We start from the raw sequence: 16,515 nt of genomic DNA, 5'->3' as shown, positions 1-16,515 counted from the left end.
CCATTCCTTTTGATTTAACTCACTTTGGTTTGATATTGAAACCTATAACAATGTTGTTCAACATGGGCAAACAATCGCTTCAAAGTCTTATGTTCCTTAACTAACTTCTACTCCTATAGACATCAACAGTCCCTGGAGTAACCACAAATATTCAGAGGTCAGAGAGGTGGAATTCCCCATAATTTTCCTGTGGGTCGCCCTTTCTTTATTTACCTGCCCAGGGTGTTCCCCCTCCAGTTCCTTGCTTTCGTGGAGCCACGGACCCTGCTCGCTGCACCAGATGTTGGGGTCCGTGTGTTTCCTAAACAAAGGAATGAACACACAAGACAACACAAGACAAAACAAATATGGCGGCCACCTCGAATGGCACGCTCTGCTTTATTTTATACTGTCGTTTGTGGAATGTTGCCAAGTAACAGGACACATTGTTGTTTTTCTGACCTTTCCCTGACTTTCTGGACTTTCAAGATGTTTACACATAAACAAGCCCCCAATGCCCTGCTTCATTTGCAAGAGCAGGACTTATCAGTAATGCCCTGCTTTGTTTGCAAGAGCAGGACTTATCGGATCATCTCGTTTGTGAGCATGTAGTCCCCTACATATGGACATTAAAAACACAATAAAATCGTAAAAAGTGTGTGAATTTATATTTTTACAACCACTGAATCATTCATTAAGCATTTTAAAATATTTACTCATAGATTTTTATATATGAAATAAGTGTCCTAAAAACTAGACTCAAATAAATTAAACGACATAGTATACTGAGGTGATCATAAGTGACTCAACTTTTTCCAACTTGTTCTGCTCCAGACACATATACATGCATTAAAAAATGATGTCAAAAGACATATATAGCCTAGTATAAAATGAAGGAAGAATGTCCACCAATTGTTAAAATTGGAGGGAAGTCTATGAATAGATGCTTGTGAAAACTATGAAAAAATGGCTTTTGTGAAGAAACCAAATGAGACATAGTACCTTGAAGCAAGGAACAAAAATTTACAGAGTGCAGTGACTTTCGTTAAAAAATAAAATAAAACATGTGTGTAACTGGAGATCTCCCTAGACTGCAGCAGAGGAAATTTTAAATATTGTGAAGGGATTCTCTTACAATAGAGAATATGAGGGATGTTGCAGAAATCCACACATGTTGAAGATTTCCTCAAGAAAACCATATGAGGAAATAACCAGTGATACGCAGTTGGAAGATTTTCACCCAAGGATTGTAGATAGAGAACACAATCAGAATGAGGCTTTGATTTTATATATATATATATATGTATATATATTTTAAGATAAGGTGGTATTCCATCGTCCAGGCTGAATGAAATGCAGTGGTGTGTTCAGGGCTCACTGCAACCTCAACCTACCAAGCTCAAGTGACTCTCACTTTGCTGTCCAGGCTGGAGTGCAGTGGTGTGATCACAGATCACTTCAGCCTCAACCTCCGAAGCTCAAGTAATTCTTTCAACTGTCTCCCAAGTGGCTGGGACCACAGGTGCATGAGACCACACCCAACTAGTATTTTAAATTTTTGTAGTGATAAGCTCTCATTATGTTATCCAGACTGATCTCAAACTCCTGGGGTCAATCCTCCTATTTCATCATCCCAAAGTGTTGGGATTACCGATGTGAACTACCATGGCTGGACAAATGAGATTTTTAAATAAGCATGATTCAAATGTTCAGAGATGCAAGAGTCATGGGATGAGGTGAGAAGGATTAATAAAAAATAAATCAGATGTTTCTGAAATCAGAAATGGGCTCCCTAATTATATACAAAATGATGGTTGAGTACATGAAATAAAATGAAACCAAATGCTTGACTGACAGACTCCCCCAGAGAAATCACCTAATGCTCTAGAAATTGTCAGTAAACAGATTAAAACCTAGAAGCATTGCTTGTTAACATCTTACATTAGAAATTTCGTGATTATCTGTTTTTTTCCAAAGCTCTCTTGTTTCTAGTTGTTTTCTTGGTCTTGACTACTCATTACATGCTTTGTTCAAACATTTATAACCTGATTCAATGTGTTTGTCTCAAGTTGTACTTCATTCTGTCTTAACTCTTGCAACCCACATGTCCTCATTATGACAGATTAATCCAACTGTAAAGTTCACCTTGTCTGACTTGTTAAAAAAAACAATTTTTACTTGTTTTTCTGACCTTTATCAATCTTGCTTTTGACAATCACTTTGAGTCACTGTCATGATGAGTCAGGATTCTAGATCTTCTATGAAGAACAAATTCATCCTTAAATAAAGTCTCTATACCAAAGAAGAATCTATAGAAAAACAGCACTAGAAGAAATCAGTGCAGCACATGAATAAAATTCTCACCGGATCATAAACCCAAAAAGTGATTAATCAGACTAATAATTAGGAACTTGCAATGAAATCAATGAGACATCTTGATATGCTTTGAATTGGTGACAGTTAATATCCATTATAGGTAAAGCACCAAATACCTGGCTACTCCAGTGTTGATTTGTTGGGAGTATGAATAGAGTGGTGATAGGCTAAGAGTATGCATGGGTCCAGCATGACAAAACTTCCTCTAACCAAGTCTGAGCTAGCTACTACTGAAACAAAAAATCCAACCTACTAGTACATCAATTCCTATTATACATTTGGACATTAGGGAAGTGACCACCAGCGGGGTGGTGAATCCAGTGGGCCAACTCTAAATGCATCTTTCTCAGAACCTCTACATGCCCCCACTTTCAAAAATGATATTTGCAAAAGAAAACCATGCCTCCTACTCAACCAAATTTTTCCAAGATTCAGTGTCCGAAGGAACACAACTTTTAGAATGACAGCAAATGAAAAATTTGAAAATGTATGCTTTACAAGTTTTCAGTTTCTTATCCCCTGGGTACAAATATAACTTTATGATACTGAATCAGGATCCTGTAAACATTCCTCCTTCACCAGCTAGTTGAATGTTAATCTTCATCAGTAGACAACACTGGGGGTGGTTGTGAGGTGTTAGATGCTGGAAGACATATCCCTTCCAAGAGCCTACTCTTTACTGTTATTCAGTAATTTTTACAATTATTATTGGGTTTTAAGAATTTGTATGTTAAAGAATATGTTTAAGACTATTAAAAAATATACTTAAAGAATATAAGAAGGAAATTTCTAATTAGCACATTTGTTTTATCTTTAAGAAACGTTGCATTCTGCGTAGATACTAATTCAGAAAACTACATAAACCATTTGTCCTTGACATAAACAGATTCAGCTTCATATGTTACTTTCACCATTAAATTCACCATTATTTTATTTTTGTCTTCAACTTCTGTGGTACTTCATATTCCAGTCTTTAAGCAGTATATTCAAAATTTTATAGAAAAAGATTATCACGAGGGTGAAGCATGTTATTTCAATTCAATGATTCCAGGTGATTAGAGTTTCTGTGTTTAAATTTTGTTAACTCCTGAGATATTTAAAAGTTTTAGAATCAATCTCAAAGAAACAGACACAAGCACAATACTGGAATTTTTGGAATTTAATATACTATGTGATTTTATGAGTCTCTATCAAGTCAACCTTCATATTCACCTACTTTCCTAACTATATGTATACATAGCATTTTATGTGAAAACATTTCTCAATATGAAAACAAATGAAAGTATTCTTTGATAACTCATGAATAGACATAGATTTTTGTATCTGGCTATATGGTCTATGAATTGCAAAGAAGATCTATTTTGGCAAGGTCCTTGATGCATTTTCAGAAGTTGTTTCATTAAGAAAATATAAATAGACTAAAATTTAGTTTGTGTAGTACACGTTGAGTTACATTATTTCCTAGGGTAATATTTATCTATAAGGTTTCCCCTTTTATAAAGAAGGCATTTCTATAATAGCACTAATACATTACACTTTTCTTTTTCTTGTACTTTGCTATTTTTTTCTTTCTAGTGGCATGACTATATGTTCAAAGTTTAGTAAAATAAAATATTTGGTGTATATTTATTTTCTAGACATTATAATAATTATTTTATTATCAATTATTGCTACAACATTTTCTCCTAGAGAAGAGTACTATAAAAATCTCTTTCATGTGTCAGAAATAATCATTATGCCTCTCTTTCTTTCAACTGTTTTAGACACAACTCTTGTCAGACAGAAGAACTGCTCTTATGTTGGTTCCCTTCTTCTCTACTATTTGCTTTTCAAACCTTGTTCTGAGTCCAAAGGCTGTAATGAACAACAGTTGAATGTAAGTATCAGAGAGCTTTTTGCCATTTACTACGTTTACTCCAGCATAGAATTTAAAAATTGTTGCACGTGATATTTGGCTCTTTATTCCACCTATAATTTAGTTTTTGATATGTTATGAAAAGAGAATAAGTAAAATAATTATATACATTTCCAGTTTGTATATCCTCAGTATTCCAGGCATTAAAGTAGGTGGAGATATCATAATTGACAAGATAAGGACAAGAAATGTGAGATCTTATTGCAGGAGAGAAATCACGTAACATTATAATCTAGAGGGACTGGACTAAACCTGCTGGACCATATCTATAATTCCTAACTAAAGGGAACTAGCCTTTTCTTTTCTTTTATGTATTACTATCCAATTACAAATTGTCATTACTAAAGCAAAAATAGTAACTCAATGGTATTCAAGGTCTCATGTGGAAAATATTTTCAGTCTTTCTAAACAAACATTTTACCAGGTTGCATAGTTTTACCTACGAAGCCAGTTATGACCATCTAGAGTTTTGAAATAAAGAAAATTTTCATGAGAAAATGTGTTGTATTTCATGAAGGATATGAATTGGAAATACCCATTTAACACAAAGAACTTGCCTAAACACCATGCTAAGAGAGTTGGCTAAGTTTAGTCCAGCTTATATGTGCACTATGTCATGGGTTTGTCCTGGAAGGTGACCCTAGCCTTCATGCTGAGGCTTTGTTCAATAAAATGTGATCCTGCCAAATTGCAAAATTACCCTGTCTAACTCTCTTGTCTAATAATCAATCATTTACACTTAATTTCTATGTAATATTCTACTTCCATATAGCCAACTGCTCTCTTTTTGGTTTCCTTATTTTTATTTCCTCATATTCCCATTTTATTCACAAACAGATTTTCTTTAAAAGTCTCAGTTAACCATTGTCTTAGTTCGAATTGAGTTCAGTTCATACTGTAGTCTCTATCCCCTACTTCAGTAGTCAAAATAAAATTTGTCTTACAATTTTTAACAAGGATCTTTCTCAGTTTTTCTTTTCATTTCTTTTCTTTTTTTTCTGACAGGCACACATATATTCCATATAATTGTATCTGTTTATATAGAAGAGGTTTCTTTACCTATATAATAAACATGAACACCCTGCACGTGTATTTCTGAACTTGAAATAAAAGTTGAAATAAAACAATAAAAATACAATATATAAATATATTTATTTTATATATTATATGAATGTATAATATATGAATTTATCATATATTATATAAATATATATATAAAAGAAGAGATTTCTTATAATGCAAAGTATATCTAGTCTTTCTGGCCTTCTCAAGGAAACAGACTGAGTTTCTAGTGAATCTCTTTTTATTTTCAGTTTAAAAATATACATAGATTAGCCTTAAGAGTGGATTATTACAGGTTTTCTGAAATTAAAATTGTACATTACTTAATGTTTAACAAAGATTAAAATTTTCAAACAAATCAAGAAGGCACAGGTCTTGTAAAATGTAGTAAAGAATTTAGTCCATACCTTGATACATAGTGGTGGCATTAAATGGCATGATTTTCTATATCATGTCTGCCTGCCTTAGATCTCAAACAGATCTTCTCTCTTTTCTTTCTTTCTTACCTTAACAAACAGTTGATAATCAAACCACATATTATGACAAAGAGAGTAACAATTGCCATGCAGGCCAGCACATCCATAGAGCAGTACTGCAACCAGGTGAGGTTGTGGGTAGGTGGCAGCAGGTACTTGGTTCCATTGTGGTGCATGACAAACTCAATCCATAAGAGTTTTTGGTCCAAGGGCTTCAGAGACTGATCATAATAAATGATTGATAACTACATCACATTCTTTTTACAGCTAATGGAAAATCAAATAGACATCAACTTATATAATGAACCAGAAAAGACAAATATGTGAAATTTTTGTGTAGATGTTAAAAATGAGTGCCCCATAAAAGTGGATGAAAAATGAAATATTTTATTTCATGGTAGTTATAGAGATTTTGGTTTATGGGCTAGAATTTGTTTCATGCATAAGATTTCAAGATGTAAAGAGATAATTTAGAGAGAACAAGTATTTGTAGCCTAGAAATTGAAATCAGATAAGTCCAAAGGGTTAAAAAAATCATTTGAGAGTACAGAAACTGAATTATCCAGTAAAAAAAAAAAAAAATTAATGGACCTGGTGTACAAGTTTCAAAATAATATCAAAGTCTAGAGATAGCAGACAAATCTGACGAGGTCAGATACATGTCAGGGCGAAGCTCATAAGAAGTTGGCACTGACCAAGAGTTGGAATTAACATTACATCAGTGGATTCATGGTTAAAAGTATGAAAGTGGATGGCTTTAGTTTGAATCCTAACCTGATATCTACTGGTTCTTTTTTAAAAAATGTATCCATTCCAAGTTTTTTTTTTTTTAATTGTTAAATTGAATGAATAAGAATTATATCTTTCTTGCCTGATTATTGTGAGTCATCATGTAATGATTCTCAGAATACTTGGTAGAATTATTCTCATCATAAAGTGATTGTCAGTAAATGTTCACTGTCATTACTCTTTTTCTCGTATTGAGATTTTAGAATCTAAGTGGCTTTCAATATTTTACTTTGAGGTGTTGCAGTTCCATTTGTTTCCAGTGTTGAAATAATTATGGACTAATAGGCAAAGAATAAGGATGCATATAAGTATATTGCTTACCAAGTCAAAACCAAAAAGTGCTAAATCATGGCACTGTAGCAATAGCAATGGAGGTAACTTCTCTCCTTGCTATTTAAAAAAACACGTGGTGGACTGAGTTTTTCAGAAGAGGGCACTAATTCTGATATATTTTTTCATACAATTGGGTTATGTAATACAAAGAACCAATACAATGTGTGTCACACACATTCAGTATGTATCAACTAATTAAAAATTGTCATTTTTCAATACCAGAGCTATGTTTATTAAAAATTATTGCTATTACTAATATAAGAGTAATAGCATAACTGAAATTAATGTATGTGCTGAAATAATTTTTCAACCACATATTTCTGGTTTCATACATTTTGGCTATTAAACAGAAATATTCCAACTTATCTATTTCAAGCCAACTATTTTTTGATTTTATAATTCTTCCAAATAAGCAAATCAACCACCACTGTAAAAACAAAGAAATGGCTACATTTATACTAATATCTCCTCTTTTCAATAATTTTTAAAAGGAAAATTTGAAAGCTCTAGTTGTTTACAAATCATCAATGATAGGATCAAAATGTAGTGTGAAAATTTGTAAAATATTGAATATAATGGAAATTAGAGATTGATTATGTCATGCTGATTACTGAAAATAAATCATCTTAGGAATGCTTTAAAAACAAAGAAATGTATAACTAATATGAGATCATGAATATGTTTATTTGCTTTATTATGGAAACTTTTATAAATATGTATTTGTATTCCATAATATCATTTTATATACCTTCAATATACACAAAAATATTTAAAAATAAACATTTGATGAGTTCTCATGCTGAAAGACAACATAAGTGTGCTGAAAATTAGTCCGTACTGTAATAATATTTATAGTTTTGTGCTTCAATTTTGTCCTCAATCTTCCTTATAATCCTTCTGTTACCATCTTTAGCAATTCCTCTTATTTCACTTTTTGGCTATTTTAGAACTTATGCACTATCCTATAACCTCTGAAAAAATGTTTTCACTAAATCAAAAAAACAAACATATTATGATACAATGATGTATTGATCATGGCCTTTAAGTGTTACAAAAATATATGTACTCAGCACTGTGTTCATGTTCAGAATCACTGCTATTCCCTTGACCTTCATGTGAGAAAGTATGGATACATGCTATAAGCTTAAAAAATTTACATTCTTGTAGGGTCATTAATGCCTGCCTTTAATGCATCAAGCAAATGTGTAATTTGCATTGTTTTTGAGTCCAATCTAACAGCTTCCCCCTTAGCAAAGTTGAGGCAAAGTTGTCAGGTTGCTCTGCAATAAAGGAAGGCCTACCATAGGGATTCCATGGTAGATTCCCTCATACATTCCGTTGGATCCATCATGAGTTATAAAAGCTTTAGTTTGTGAATGACCTAAGATTAGATGATTTTTTGAAAAAGTATGCATTATAAGTCTTAGAACTAAAATGAGCAATGCACAATATGAGTCAATGAAACAGGCAGTGTTCTCTAGATCACAAATTATTGTAACAGTAAAACTGCATTAAAATCGGTTTCAGATCACAAAGGAAGAAGCATCAAGTCCTCTGGGGCAGTAAGTAAAGGCTACTCATTAAGACATGGTATGTGACTTGAGACTTGAAGAATTAATACAAGATTGTCACACGGACAAATAGAGAACACTGTGGATAAAGATAATTGTGTACTACCCATTTCTCATTACCACCCTCCCCCACAAAAGAAGCAGGATACATGCTCAGACTTCTTCTCTTAGAGAAATGATGAAGTCACTGAGTATGATAGGGCACAGTATCCAGTGCAGCAGGCAGTGGGGTGGTGGTGGTGCTTGGATAGAGGAAGGACAGGCCTCCCTCCATCATGAAATGTGTTATCAACACTCCAAGATAAAGACCGGGGATTTACTCCTATAGAAAATGCAGCAGCTCGTAATGAAAGAAGAGCTGTCATTTTTCAGTTGCATTTGCAACATCTATACATTAGGAGAAAGGGTAGGTGTAATGATCAATTAGGAGACAGAAAACCCAGAGAATCGTTGAAAAAGAACTTTGTGAAAGGTAACTACACTTGAAATAAAGATAGTTTGTTTCTGGCCATAAAGAATGTGACCGAGTATAATAAAATATCAACCCCTTTTAGTTTAGTATATTTTCCATAGGACTGGAAGATAAATGTAAAGAAGTTAGATTTTATTTTTGACTTTTTAAATAATAAATGGTGAATCGTTTATTATGTCAACAGTGTGTTTTCTGTTGAACCATTTTCATCCTCGGATGCTGTTACCCAAGTTTTCAATATTTGATCCTCAGGGTCTTACCGGGAAGGTGATTCTGGACTATCCACTATATAGTTGAGTATTGGTAATAAGGTATCTGATTTCCTGTCATCAAGTTTCTATAGAACTATGTAGATAAGGGAGCATACTGATGAGAACACGTGGACACATAGAGGGCAACAATACACAAGGCCTTTCAGAGGGTGGAGGGTGGGACAAGGGAGAGGAGCAGAAAAAATCACTAATGGGTACTAGACTTAATGCCTGTGTGATGAACTAATCTGTCAAACAAACCCCCATGACACAAGTTTACATATATAACAAACTGGAACATGTACCCCTGAACTTAAAGATTTTAAAAACAATTTAGCCTAATGTACGTTGTTCTGTGAGTAAAATACAAATTTTAACATTTCTGTTAGAATTCTAAAAAGATTGAGATCACCTAGTCAAATGCCTTCCTTATGGCTAATAAGGAAATGAGGACAAGTTAAGTAATGAGAACTATTAGAAGACTGAAGTAAATAGAACAACGATATTATCTTGACTAATTTTTACATTGTCATGTTAAATGCAATCATGATGTTTCACATGTAGTGACTTAGAGAATTGTGATAATAAATTAAAAATTTAAATAAGTAATTTTTAGGCAGATATAATTCTAGTGTAAAGAAGAGTACAAAGTTACTAATAGTGTATACCTATGTTACTAATGTATTTACTACATACATATTCATCTTACAAATTTAATATTAAGCTTTTCATTTATAAAAAGAAATGAAATGGGAGGGAGTTTACTTATATTCACTCATTCCACAAGTTAGAGTCTGATATCTGATAATTTACTAGAAAAGCGAATCTATGCCATCATCTATGTATGAGAAATAGATTAATCTACTTAGAAAGTACATATAATTTGTTTCTGATTACAAATTATTAAGCACTTCTTCCAAGAAAAAATTGTAAGTGATATTTTTCACATATATCCAGAATATTATCACGTTTACTACAACTGCAAATTATTTACATATAAAAATGCTGATTGGCAGTTTATAAATAATAGGGCTGTTGAAAAACTTCTAAAATTGTGATGATGCTAAATTTTGTTCTGCTGACTGTTAACTATTTGATGGTATACTCTAAAGCATTGACAGATTCTGCCTACCTTAAGGGCAGGATTTGATCTCCCTCTTTTCTATTGCATCTTCCTATCAGATATTGGCCAAGTCTAGTCCACCAAGGTAGTTTGTTTTTTCTGTATCTCTAAATCTACGTGGCTAAGTGGGCACCTAGATTCAAGGTTGGTGAGTTTGGGCTTCCTTTCTTCTAAATAGCTCTCTGAACAATGCACTGAATAGACCTATTTCAAAATTTGGTTAAGTAAAGAGGCCCAGATTACATGGAAAGCCTAAACTCCATGATACATTTCAATTTTTTTTTCAATACCTACTTATTGTTATTGTGCTAGTGAAGTAATCCATAAAGTATAACTCCTTTCTGATGACATTTGTAGTGAGTACAGTGTACTTAGAAATCCTAAAAATAATATAATTCAATGGCAGGGCAGAATTTGGTGACATCCATTACCTGCCTCCACTATAGTAATAATACCAAAACACCACACTAGACCTCCTAATTATGAATTTTTAATAACTGTCTTTGTGCTATTTTATCATCTATTACGTATATTGTTTTTAAACTGACATATTTTTTGGGAATCAGGAGGACCAGAGAGAGACTTTGGGTTATATACAGGAGGATATCTTTATTGAGTGCACTCAGACTCAGCGGACTTAACATCCAAAGATTGGTCCCGCAACAAAGACAGCACTTGACTTTTATACACACTTTCCAAAAGGGATGGGCTAACCTGATGCAGGCTTACAGTGCAGCAAAAGCAGGGATACAGTGGGAGAACAATTGATCAAATTGTGACAGCTCATAAGTCAGGATTACCCATGACTGTTGCTGTGCAACCTAGATGATTGTTATCTAGGTTTTGCTCAAAACAGCCTTGCACTGGTTTACCTTCTAATCTTCAATATGGTGTCCAGACAGCTGTAGTTCAGGCCTGCTTAGGCTTCTCATGACTTTCACTGTACTTTTTAGACAAAACAGAATACTTGAAGTTACTAGTTACAGAATCTATAACTATAACAGAGAACAAGAATCTATAAACTCATACCACAAAACAAAGGAAAATTTGTTTTTCTTCTTTCTTTGTTGAAGGAGTGCTGGGAGAGTCTCTGGACCACATTTTTTCTGTGTGTTTTCTGGCTTTTTAGATAGTATTATCAAGACTTTCCCTGGGTCTGTGCTGCACCCGTTGCTGCCTTTGGGACAAGTTAGTCTAATACAGGAAAGCTTATTTCTCCTTTTTAATTTTATTTTTCTTTTTTTCTTTAGTTTCCCACCTTATCTTCCCCTTTGATGCCTCCTGTAAATGGAGTTTAATAGAAGGCATCACTATCATTTGGTTCCTTATTACAAATCAGTTCTTCTCTGGTACAGGTTGAAACTTGGTTAGAGCTGTCAGTCGAGTGGAGGTGGTTCTGTTAACTATGGATTCTATGGTTGATTGGAGGCTTATGATGAGGAGGGGTAAAAGGCAAGGGAGCATTAGGCAATGCTTTAATACAGCCAACACAACTCCTAATGTTTTAAAACCACCAAAGGATGAAAATCAACCTCCTAAGACGGAATCTGGAGACCATCCAAGTTCCAGGTCTGAAGTGGGACATGAGCTCTCTTCCACATCCTTGCAGTTATTTCTATGATGACTTTCCTGTTATCATTAATTTCTAGGCAGCAATTCATCAGGCTCAACTTTCCACATACTCCTTCTTTCTGGGCTAGGAGGTAGTCTGAAGCCAGTCTATTCTAATAGATGGTGTTCCTTATTTCTGTGGTATGCTGGGCCAGCAAGTCTAACGTATTTGCTGTCTCATTAGTGATGATTTCAAGTACTGCCTGCAATCTTATGATGCAATTAAGCATGCAAATAAGGGTACAGTACCCCCTGACCTCTCTTGTGTCCAGGTACCTATAGTATGTATGGTACAATAAAGTCTTCACTACTGTATTTCTTATCCATGTAATGAGCACGCAGTGAGAGCATCCTAATATGGGTCCTCCTCCTTCTAGCACAGATATGGGGATCAGCACAAACAAAGCAAACAGTAGCATTCTTATGGCCAGAATGAGCAGTAAAGCCATGTAGGGGATTGGTTAAAGCAATAGCACAAGAGCAATATAATGAATAATACAAAGAAGATAACTGGGCCTAAGATTTCTGGCCATATTTACTCATTTGTTGATAATTCTTCAAGCTTTGGCCATGCATAGACTAGTCAACTCTTGTTGTGACTAGAGCAGGGCTTGCTGCTTTCTCAAGCTTCCACCGTGCATAGACTGGTCATCTTCCAGAGTGATCACAGCAGGGCTGTTGTCATCTCCACTGGCACCGTCGTCTCATTGCAGGATCAGCCAGGTCAGATGGTCTGGGTCCTGCTGGCTTGTCCACTGGTCCTGGGCCGATGGTTTCAGCTGACTGTGGTGGATCCAAGGCACGACACCTGCAACTTTAACAACAGTAGGAGTGGACAAGATCACAGTATGGGGCCCATCCCATATGGGGCACAGAGTAGTTGGATTCTATTTCTTAACGTAAACAAAGTCTTCAGGTTTGAAAGGGTGCACTGGGTCTGTCAGACTTATAGGCATTCTTTCCTGTGCCCAAAATAAACCTTTTTCATTGCCATACCTAAAGCCTGCATTTGCGTCCTTGAAGTTAGTTTTTGTAGCTCATGGAGATTACCTTTAATCTGACTTATGATTGGGGGTGGCCGGCTGAACAAAATCTCACAGGGCAAATACCCAGTGTGGTTTGTTTTGTGGGGGTGCACCTGACTCAGAGAAGGACCATGGGCAAGACCTGGTCCCGCCTCAGATGAGTTTTCTAACAAAATTTCTTCAGCAGCTGCTTGAGTGTCCCTTCATGCACTCCATCTTTCCTGAGCTCTGAGGTTGGCAGGCTGTGTGCAACTTCCATTTTATTTTTGATAGTCGAGTTAATCCTGAACTATTTCAGCCACAAATGCTGGTCCATTATCTGACCCCAAAGTTAGGGGCAGTTCCAATCTGGGAATAATGTCTCTTAACAACACCTTGGTCACCTCTCATGCCTTCTCTGTCTGGGTGGGGAAGGCCTTGAGCCATCCTGAAAACACACAGACAAGCACCAAAATGTACCGATACCCCCTGCTTGGGGCAATTCGGTGAAGTCCATAAGCAGGTTTTCCCAGGGCACGGCTCCTGTTTCCTGAATTCCCGGGGGCTGAGTGGGCCCTTTTCGGGAGTTGTTCTGAGCACAAGTTAAACACTGTTTACAAACGGCTCAAGTAATAGCGGTGATCATAGCACATAGAAATGATGCCCTAATCGTGTCTCTAGTGCCATTTTTCTCCTGTGAGTTCCTTGGTGGAACTGTTTTACAAATCTGGGGCCAACATTTCAGGTATGGCTAGACTCCAGTTGGAGAATTTCCACCATCCTTCTTCAAAGTCATTCCCATTTTCCTGGGCAAACCAAGCCCTTTTATTTGGAGTGTAGGTTGGGGGTCCCTGGAAGGGAAATCTCTGGGAGGAGGGGGCATAGCTAAGGCTTCTTCTTTAGAAGGTGGGGTTGCCATTGCAGCTTGCTTTGCCTCTTTGTCTGCTTTCCTGTGTCCTTTAGCCTCTAATGTTCCTGCCTTTTGCCTACATTGCATTACCTGCTACCTGTTTGGGAGTCCATACCATATCTAAGAGCCTTAGAATTTCTTCATTGTGCTTGATTTCTTCACCTCCAGGAATTGAGTCCTTTTTCTTTGTAAGTAGCCCCATGAACATGCAAAGTGGCTAAAGCATATTTAGACTCTGTGTAAATATTTGCTGCTATGAGACCTATCAGCTCTGCTTTCTGAGAGGAAGTTCCTGTAGACAAAGACTGTGCCTCTACTACTGAGTCCAAAGTCACCACTGCATACCCAGTGTGGCAGACCCCTCTAGTATGAAGCTGCTCCCATCAGTAACATATTCAATGTCCAGGTCTCCGAAGGGCTGGTCTGTCAAATCTCTCTGGCTTGAGAACACTTCATCTACAACATCCACTCAGCAATGAAGGGGGCTTCTTGGCATTGATTCAATGGGGAGCAAGGTAGCTGGGTTTAGGGTATTCACAGTTTCTAAATTTATGCAGTGATTTTCACATAGGAGCCCTTTTTATTGAGTTATTTTCGGATTTGATAACCAATAGTGCCCCCTTTGGTTGGTTAAAGTTATAATTGAGTGTGGTACCTGGATTGTCAGCTGCTGTCCTAAAGTCAGTTTATTAGCTTCCTGCACCAGCAAAGTAGTGACAGCTAGTGCCTTAAAACAAGGAGGCCATCCAAGTGCCACAGAATTCAAATGCCTGGATAAGTGTGCCACCGGGTGATATCATGACCCTATGGCTTGAGTTAGAACTCTTATGGCCATTCCCTTTTGCTCATGGACATATAAAAAAAAAGGCTTAGTTAGATCTGGCAGTCCTAAAGCTGGGGCCTGAGTCAAGACTTCTTTGATTTCCTTAAAGGCCTTCTCCTGGTTGGCCTCCCAGAAGAGGGACTCCTTTTTCCTGTCTTTTTGGCTTAATATAATGGCTTAGCCACGAGCGAGAAATTTGGGATCCAGATGCGGCAGAACCCTGCTGCCCCTAGGAACTCTCTTGTCACCGGGTGATTGGAGTAGAAAGCACATAAACAGCCTGCTTCCATTTGCTATGGAGCCATCTTTTCCTTTGGCTTATATAGAAGCCTAAATACTGGTCACCTTTAAGGCAGATTTGAGCCTTTTTCCCTGATACTTTATATCCTCCCTTTCATAGCAGGTGCAGGAGGTCTTGGGTCCCTTGGAAGCAGTCCTCTCGGGTTGGGCTGCTGGAAGATCATCAATGTACTGGAGCAAGATACAGTCACTATTTGGTGGGGTGTATGCTTTAAGGTCTGAGGCCAGTGCCTCTTCAAAGATCGTAGGAGAATTTTTAAAGTCTTGTGGGAGTCTTGCCCAAGTGTACTGTGATTCACCCCATTGAAAAGCAAAAATAGACTGACTGATTGGTGCAAGCCAGAGACAGAATAATGTATCCTTTAAATCTAGGACTGTAAACTAAGTGGCTCTTACTGGACTATGTCCCCTTAAAGTAGACGGGTTTGGCACCACTGAGTGGATGGTCACCATGGCCTGATTTTCCACACACAAATTCTGTACTGGTCTATATTCACCAGAAGGCTTCCGCCCTGGCAAGAGAGGGGTGTTCCATGGTAACTGGCATTTGACTATGATTCCATGCTTATGAAGCCGCTCTAAGTGTTTGCGGACACCCCGTAGGATCTTGGGGAGTATCGGGTACTGTCGGACTAGAACCAGAGTTGCTCCCGGTTTTAACTCTACCACCACTGGTGCCTGACTTACAGCCAGTCCAGGTGGGATACTTTAGCCCAAACTCCAGGAATTTTAGTGAGCAACCCATGCGTTTCATTTACTGCTGGTTCCAGAGTCTTTTTTGCATATAATCTCCATTCTGCAGCTTACGGAACAGTAAGGGTTAACATCATAGCCTCTGGGCAAGGTAGGTTTAAAGTTACATTCCCTTTTGGCTAAAATATAATCTGTGCCTGCAGTTTTTGAAGTGGGTCTCTTCCCAGCAAAGGAACTGAACAGTTTGGGAGGTATAGGAATTCATGTTGGACTTCTCATCCTCGTATAACACACCTCTTTGACCGACAGGTGGGCCTCTTTTCAGAGACCCCAGTGCCTCCTACAATAGTTACACAGTTCTTGGATAGTGGCCCTATAGGTTGAGTCACTACTGAGTGTTTAACTCTGGTGTCTACCGTAAAGTCCATTAGCTGGCCTCTCTCTTCTAATCTGATGTGGGCTCCTCCGGGCCCAAAGTGAAGCAGCCTGGTCTGTCCTAGTCCTCATATCCTTCAGCCCCTGCCAGTCTGATCTGATCAGTGTCTGGTTTCTCTTGGGTGTGGCAGCCCCCAACTGGTGGCCTTACTCTACCATGGCCCTGACCCTTCTCCTTGATATTATTCTCTGGACACTCATCCTTCCAGTGTCCTTGTCTTTTGCACCGTGCACACTGATTTCTTTCCAGCTTCGGTGGGCTCTCAAATCCCTGTCCATACTGGCCTCTTCCCCGCCCACGTCCCTGCCCACATCACGACCCCGCCCACATCACGACCCCTTGCAAAGCCAGCTTCCCTCCCTGTGAGGGCTGCTGCCAGCAAATCGGCCTT

Source organism: Macaca fascicularis, chromosome 5 (assembly GCF_037993035.2).
Source record: "Macaca fascicularis isolate 582-1 chromosome 5, T2T-MFA8v1.1".
Taxonomy (NCBI): domain Eukaryota; kingdom Metazoa; phylum Chordata; class Mammalia; order Primates; family Cercopithecidae; genus Macaca; species Macaca fascicularis.
The sequence above is the reverse complement of the archived record's forward strand: the minus strand, read 5'-3'. Positions refer to the sequence as shown.